Raw genomic sequence first — 8867 nt, 5'->3', positions numbered from 1 at the left:
GTGATCGTAACCCTGAGACTGTCATTTTTACTAAGCAAATATAATTGTTTGGCCCAGAATTTGGATTTCTGAGGATAAAATGAATCCAAGGACATAGCAGTAAAAAGGTAAGTGCTTTTATTTACAGGTGAAAGAATATGGTGGTGAACCAGCAACCTGTGGAGGACATCAAATGGCGAGTCTCCAATAATCATTAAACTTAGAATGATGCCAGCCAGAAGGGTAGGCTCTTACTGTGGATTTGTGTCTCATGGGTCTTGCGGTAGTGGCGGGAAGAACTCCAAGACCAGGTGAGAAACCAGTGATGAGAACCAGACATTTCCAGGCAGTGTGTGGTATGGTGGAGAGTGACAGGTGGAACCAGAGAAAATTCAGAAACACAGTCAGGATCTCAAGTGGAACTGAAACATATCACAAAGATTCGTTTGCGTTAGGGCAATAAGCGATGGGGAAATTGAATATTTCAAAAACAGCGACCATCTAACTTGATGAGTGTTGAGCCTCTTGACATTTTGTAAATAGTTCCTATGATCTGTCCATATAATGACGGCTTGTTCAGAACCTTCCAACCAGTGTCTCCATTCCTCAAAAGCCAGTTTAATTGCTCATGACTCACAGTCTCCTACATTGTAATTTCTCTCAGCAGGTGATAGATGTCGAGAGAAGAAGGCACAGGGGTGAAGTTTACCATCTGTCAGTACACTGGTAGAGGACAGCTCCAATGCCAGTGTTAGATGCATCGACGTATAGAATGAACTGCATTTTAGGATTAGGATGACAAAATAGGAACTGGTACAAACAGATTATTTAGATTTTGAAAGGCGGAATCGGCCTCAACGGTCTATTCAAGACATCTCAAGAAGGATGTAAGGGCCAGAAGAGGTAGAGCCATTTGACTGTAGTCTGTAATGAAATGTCTATAAAGGTATTGGAAACTGCAATTTCTTCATTATCCTATTTGTCCAATTAATCACATAATTATACGTCTGTGTATCATAAAAGCATATATGAAGTGGGAAAAAAAGAAAGTCAAAAAAACTCACTCTGTTCATGATGACTGTTAAGAGATGACAATGTGACTATTCTCCATTTCATGGGTGATTGTGGAGATGGTCTGTCCAGTGAGAGCAAGCACTGATGGGGGATGCTGGAGAGGAATGGTAGTGATATGCAGTTGTTTGACCAGTTCCTGACTGGTTAAATTCTGTTCAGTGCCAGAGTCAATTAAAGCCTGAATAGGAAGGTTGAGATTATTACTACAAAACAATAATGCATAACATGAAACATGGTCCAGGAGAGTTAGAGCTATATTACCCACCAGTATATCCCATTTTAGTGGTGGGCTCTGGCTTTTAGCAGCACGAAGCAGGAAGCAACTAAATGTCCAGGTTTAACATAGTAAATGGACTCATTGGCTTGAATGCACCATTGTCTTTCCTCCAGAGTGAATCTAGCATGGCCAGTCTGCATAGGTTTGAGTTCATGGTCACTCCTGAGGGTTGGAAGTGGTTCTCAAGATGGTGGAATCAAAAAGGGACAGACACCGAAAGTGGATTGCTCCTGGAGTTTGTAGTTGTTTTTTTCACTTAAGCGTTCACAAAGTCTATTGTTAACATTGATGGCGAGATGAGTGGAGTCATCAAGTGTCTTAGGATTCTATCTTGTGGAAAGATATTTTTTTATTTGTTCCGAGAGGGAATATAAAAATACTCCCCTTAATGTTTTGCTGCTCGAACCAGTCGATTCTGCGCAAACCCAGAAGGAGAATGAATATTCAGCTGTTGATTGATTGCCTTGAATACACCAGAAAGTTGTTCTGACTGCCACCGTATGGAATGTATGTGAAAGCCGATAGGCCTTGGCTCACCTTAGGGCTTCTTCCTTCAAAATGTCTTCTTTCATTTTTTGCCTCTTCAGTGGTCACCACAGCAAGTCATCCTCCTCCATCTCACTCTGTCCTCTGCATCCTCCATCTCCTGACATGTTTCCCTCCTTGTGGCTACTAACAGTAGCACAATTTCCACCAACACCATTTGTCAATAACACAGGTGGTGGTCATTGTTCACATGGGCCTTGGCCGATCTGGTATGGTGTCACTTAGATGAACTCGCATTATAGTTTTGACAAAAATGTTTACAGGCAGAGAGTGGTGTGGCGGAGAGCAACACGTGGAACCCAGTAATATCAAGGAACACAGTCAGGTTCTTAAAATATAAGTGGAACTGAAAAATATCACAAAGCTTTGCTTTTTTTAAACTGATCTAAAAAAAATCCCAAGAAGTGTTAAAGGCTGTGGTTATTCACGCAAGTGAACCAAATGCTCCAGCGATGGCTTCTGAAGAGAAGGTTGCTTAAATGGTTGTGAGAGATCATCAGCTCATCTGTATAGAATTACCTGCACCTTTCACTCAGGAGCTGTATGGAAGTTAGAGACACACAAACAGGAGGAAAACACTGGAAGCCTTACAGAGGTGAGAGTTTGATAAGTGTCAATCCCAGCTCTTTCGTTTAAGTTACTTGAAAATTATTTATTGGAAATATGTTTGCTTTCAATGTCTTATTCATGTTATTGCTATATTATAGTCTGTGGTTTCTCATAAATCTTCAAAGGTTTTGTGGCTTTTGTGTTTTATTTTCACTTTGTTTGGGGTTTAGTGTTTTTACTTAAATTATTTTTTATGCAAGTCTACTTTATATGATCTCAGTTTTGCACACATATCTTATTTAATGTTTGTTTATGTTTCATTTCTCGTTTTTTTTTTTTTTTTTTTTTGTTCAGTTCTGATTTTTGACACGTCTTTTGGCTTTTCTTTTCCAGAGGTTGCCACAGTGAGCCATTCTCCTACAGCTTACTCTGTCCTCTGCATCCTCTTTCTTCACACCAACTACATGTCTTCTATAACTGCATCCATACATGTCATTTTTGGCCTTCCTCTTTGTCTTTGTTTCTGGCAGCTGCATTTCTAAAGCCCTTCTACCTATATACCCACTCTCCCTCTGTTACAACCCTTGGAATAAGTCTAGGAGGTGCAAGGTGTAACACACACACAACAAAGTAAACTAGCCATAAAGCTAACAACTCAAAAACAACCCAAGTTGGGATTGCAATAATTTAATCATGGAAGAGCTTTTGGTGTTACAGACAGGAGGGGAAGCCATGAACGTCAGGGTCTCCAAGGCCAAAACAACAAACAAAAGAATGCCCCTTCTGGCTAGAAAACAAAATAACCTCTTATCTAACAAAACTAAAACTACAATTCCTAGGCTCCCTGGCTGGCCACAAAACAGGAGAAAAGTTAATTAAAAATAAAATGGCAGAGAATCCCTACCAAACTTCCCATCTAAACAAAAGGTTTCTTAAATAGAGTTATTCACAGGAGTTAACAGAAGTCAACTCAAGAGTTGCTCAAATGTTTTGCACAGAGTTCAGAGTCAACCACACTGCTCAGGACCAAGTAGAAATGTCCAAGGAGAAAGGGACGTGGTGCTGGATCACTGAAGCTTTTATGCAGACCACTGATGAGGTGGAAGTGATTCCAGGTGTGACAGCAGGCCTGTAAACAAGCAAAGGAGGAAAAAGGTTGTCCTCTAGTAAGAGAACCCCTAGAAATCAGTGGACGTAACACCCTCCTCTGGAAATGTCCAAACCATCTCAGTCAGTCCTCTTTAACTTTATCTCCCAGTTGTTCAACCTGTGCTGTACCTCTGATAATCTCATTCCTAATCTTATCCATCCATGGCACTCCCAAGAAAAACCTCAACATCTTCATTTCTACTTCTTCCAGTCCTTTTTCCTGTCTTTTTGTCAGCGCCACTCTCCAGACCATACAACACAGAATGTCTCACTATTTTCTTGTCAACTTTTCTTTTGACCTTGCTGCCACATTTTTGTCACAAGCCATTTTTATCTTTTTTTCCATCCACTCTACCCTGCCTGGACTCTTTTCTTCAACTTGTTACCACACTCCTCATTTTCCTGGACAGTAGACCCTAAGTACTTGAAGTGCTGTACCTTTATGACCTTTTAGATGCACCTGTTCCTGTTTAATTTACATTCACATCTTTTTTGTCAGCATCTCTCTGTGGCTGGTCTTCCTTTATTCCTTGTCAGAGCCTATTTCTTTTTTTTTATTTCTTTATAAATGCATTGTGTTTGAACTCTTTTGGGGGTGGTTGTGTTTAACTTTGCAATATGGATTTTTGTTCAGGACTTCTTTTTTTTTTTGGCATCACATTTTGTTCAATATTTAATAAAGTAAGTTTGTTATTATATTTCATTCACTGCCACCTTGTAACAATCTGTTTTACAATATAAGAACTGTGATGGATGCGTTTAGTATTTACTGGCTAAAGTCATAAGAAGGAATCGAACACGGACCTCAAGAGTCCAGAAGTCAACAATATTCTGCATTTTTCACTTAAAGGAGGACTTTTTAAGATTAAATGCAGCATGTGCTGTGTTTGCTTACTATTTTTTTTGGCTAATTAGAAAATGACTTCCCTGTATAGTTTTGCAGTTGTGCACAGAAAGACCATGCTGTGGTGGTTCTGTTTTGACAGAAAGAATCATTGCCAAGTCTTCTTAAGCAAATGAGGAAAATGAAACACACTTAATATCATTTTATTAATCATTAGTCTTTTTTTGTCTAAACTTATATCAAGTTTGTTAATGTGCATGCAACATAGTAACAAACCCTTTCTGTGAATGCAAACCTTTTAGATGAGTTTCAAAGAACAGTGTCATTATTGCATGACAACTTACCTATTCAGTGTGATTGTGGTCAGAGAGCAAGGATGCTCAACAGGTGCTGTTGATTGGTGAATTACTCCTGAGGCAGCTTTCATTTCAAAAAGCAAAAAATTTTTGAAAAGCATAATTAATTTTAAAAATAGTATTGCATTCTTGAAGGAATGCATATAGCCTGGTGCTTTGCATGCTGGAAATTTAAACTAAGATCATCACAACTGATGGAACTACAGCCATTTTGGTCAAACGTCAATATAAAAGTATGCAAGATCTTGATGCACAAAATCTAGCTCCATGTCGGTAAAACTGGCAAAGTTGTAGCCATGTTTGTGTTTCCTAACGTCGGACAGCTGTGTCAATCATTGTCAATTGGGTTGACTTCAATATTAATCAGTTGTAAGCTTCATTTACAGATTTATTTATTTGCAAGTTTTATTAAAATCTGTCTAGAGTTGGATGCAATATTTTGCCAGCAGATAGATAATTGACTGCAATATAACGTGAATACTTTCCAACAGCCTAAACAAACACACACAAAAAATCCTCTATCTGTAAAATTGACTGAGTTAATCTTTTTTTTGTGTGTGTGGAAACTAAGGTTGATTAGCTGCATTGACCATCTAGAACTGGACTGACTCCAAACGTTAATCAGTTTATCCAATAAACACTTTCTTTAATGTTCAGTTCTCAGAGCAGTAAAAACCCATACATTTATATTTACAATTATTTTAATCTTATTTCTCACTCAGAATTTCCTTTGTAAAACGGCTGTCCTGAAAAGATTATTAAACGCGGTGTCTTCTAGAATGTGGAACATGATTCAAGCCCAGTTAAGACAAGGGATGGCATTTTTGAAATGTCAAAAGGGGTGAGGAGTTCAGAGCCGCTGGCGGCCTTATCTGCTGTTTGTCTTTGTGTTGTAGTATTGCAATATCAGGGGTATAAAGATTTCATTTCACAGCAAGCTGTTAGGAGATTGTGGGTGGCTGCTTCTTGTTGCTGGTGGTGGTGAGGAAACAGCAGAGAATATTAAAACTTTGTCAAAGCATCAACTACATTGATATGAAAGTGGCTCTAATATATATTTTTCAGTCCACAGCATAGATTAAACACTGCGTGAGGTGAGGTCAGAAGCCCTGGTGGTATTTTCAGGTGTTTTTCCTCATAACGTGTCAGATCATTACATGTTATTAGGGTTGTTCAAAGTGGTATTGATATTTATTCATAAATATAAAACCTGCAGTTTTCACACCTTTAGATTTTAGAGGAACAAAAATTACAAGCTTAAACATACTAATCACCAGTTATGAAACACTTGATTTACTGTAGATGATTTTAACATTCATCAGCATCTTTTTCAATAACAATTTTTTGCAATATCTCCACAAAATTTTACAGATAAAGCTACTTAAGTTATTGTTTTTTTGTGTACTCTAACAACCAAATAATAATGAAAAAAACTATCAAATACTTTACTTGTACTGAATAAACCATAGAAATACCAAATGTAAAAGTTTATTGTTTGGTTTTAGTAATTACTTATAGTTATATTCACCCATTGAGCAAGAATCAAAGATTTTTAGACAGAAATATATTTTGAATATGTGCACCCACCTGAACAGGAGCTTGATATATTGATCATTCACTGACTGATACGCTGGTCCTGAGGTGTAAATGAAAAACATTTGCAAAAACTGAATTACATTTCAACAAATGAAATTACATTTTAAAATAAAAAAATTAAAAATAACACATTTGAAAAAACAGAATTACATTAAGCCAAACTGGGGGTGACAGGTATTTTATAGTAACCGGGTAGAAAGTTGACTCAGGAACTCAATTTATTTAATGATTTGAGAATAAAACATATTTTGATATCATAAAAAGTAATTGGATGAGAACTATTATAAATAGTACTATTAAAAATAAACAATTTTTTTTTTTTTATTACTTAGAAATGTAACTTAATTTCAGGAAGCATGAAAGTGGACATGGCAGTAAACCCAAGTTGCATTTAAAATTAGATTTTTTTTTTTTTTTTTACAAATTCATCTTGTGTACATATGGTTGTGTTTTATGGTAGAATGAAGTCAAACATATAAAATGAGATTAATAAAATAAGTCAGGGTCAGAGTGTCTTTTTTTTTTTTTGTCATTCTCACCACATGTGGTACATGTAATGGGATGAAATTTTGTACACAGTGTCCCAGTTACATCCAACAATAAAATGAAAAAGAAAAACAGTAATACGATTTAAGATAAGAACTAAGAAAAACATTAACTAAAAATACACTAAGCACTAATAGCATAAAAACAATATGCTGAACAGCAGCACGAACATGAGTCTGTGTGAGCAGCTGAGCACGAATGAACACAACATCAGCAACATGAAACAGATCAGCAGCAACATGAAACAGATCAGCAGCAACATGATGTGATTTTTCACAGTGATTAATCTGGTTAGACATTTATGAGTCTAACAGCATCAGGGTAGAAGCTGTTCCTCAGTCTAGTGGTTCTACACTTAATGCTCCTCAACCTCCTTCCTGAGGGGAGCGGGGCAAAACATGTGTGCTGGGTGAGTGGGGTCCTTCATGATGCAGGTGGCCCTCTTCCTGCATCTAGAGGTGTAGATGTCTGTGATGGTGGGGAAACTGACTCCAACAGACATTTGTACAGCCTTAGCTCAGCTTTAAGCAAAATATACCACATTATGGCATGGGCACTCAAAAGGCACCCAATAGAAGGAATGACCCTACTGTACATTGTTCCGTTGTTCTGTTTTATGTTGTTAATAAAGTTTTTTTTTTTAAATACACCACTTCTGGTTGGCTCAATGTAATTCCGTTTTTTCAAATGTAATTCAGTTTTTTTTCACCACTTCCACTTTGGCCACTTCCGCTTTAACTTAATTTAATTTAATTTTTTCAAATGTAATTCCGTTTTTTTTTTTGTTTTTTTTTTTCAAATGTTGTTGATTTACACCTCAGGGCCACCATAGACTGGTGGTAAACTCACAACACTCAGGTTCTGTCACAAACAGACTTGATGGCTATGTTCAAATCGTTGACATGGTTCAGATTATTACTCAGAGTTTGACATTAATGTGGGATTTTCAAGCGAGATTATATACGTTAGGGACAGAGCTAAATAATATTTGACAGCATTAGACGGTCCATTCTGTCTCATATATTTTACCAGCTCATGATGCATAAAATAATTATATAGTTGGGTATTGTTGTTGGCATTCGCTAAGAAATTCAACATGTGACATTTAAGTGTGTGACCTGCTATTATTGTCAAACGTTCACTCATAACTTGATGGGAAAAGAAAGGGTTATGTAAAGCTAAAAGGAAACGAACAAAATCAACAAAAAAAAAAGTATAGAAGCATTATAAGTATACCATTTAGTTAGAGTTTATGGAAAGCAAGGTTATTCCTTGCAACCACGACATCAAGCTCCACATTCTTGCTTTTTGTCCAGCTTAGCCCTTCTGATAGCTGCAGTTAAGCTGAACAAGCGGACTTCCAAGAAGTGAATTATTTTGAAGGTCTGATTACAAACGTCTTTGATTTGTTAAAGTGCCCTTGAGCAAGACGGTGAACTCTACAATGCTCTTGTGTTCAGTGTGTGACTAGAGAAATACAATGTTGAGAGCGTGTTAGAGGCAAGAATAGACACAAAGCGTCGCCCAGCTGGAACTGAAAAATGTGTAAGTGTTTGTCTGAACAGCTGACTGTTACAGTTTGAGCGTTAAAGACTCAAGGACGCAAACCACACAAAGGACTCAAAGAAAACCAAGATTTAAAAATAAGCTGATGAAGAAAACTATTGTCAAAAGGGGGGAAAATATCAAAAAATAGAAAACTGATATGTTAGCAAAATACTAAAATAAAATCATGAGGTGCACAGAGAGACCAATTAAGGAGATAATCGGGCAAGAAAACAGGCACAGAAGAGGAGGCGCAAACCAGGAGTTTAAATGGGAGTGATGAGCTAAGTGGCAAAGGCTGAGTCTAATTATTACAAGGAGCAGGTGTGAAATGAGGGGCAGGACAGAGGAGCAGGTTGATAAAAGGAAATTAAACGAGAGTGACTGGAAACACAAGGAGACACTG

Source organism: Nematolebias whitei, chromosome 4, assembly GCF_014905685.2.
Source record: "Nematolebias whitei isolate Nwh7 chromosome 4, NemWhi1, whole genome shotgun sequence".
Lineage (NCBI taxonomy): Eukaryota > Metazoa > Chordata > Actinopteri > Cyprinodontiformes > Rivulidae > Nematolebias > Nematolebias whitei.
This window is presented reverse-complemented; position numbering follows the sequence as displayed.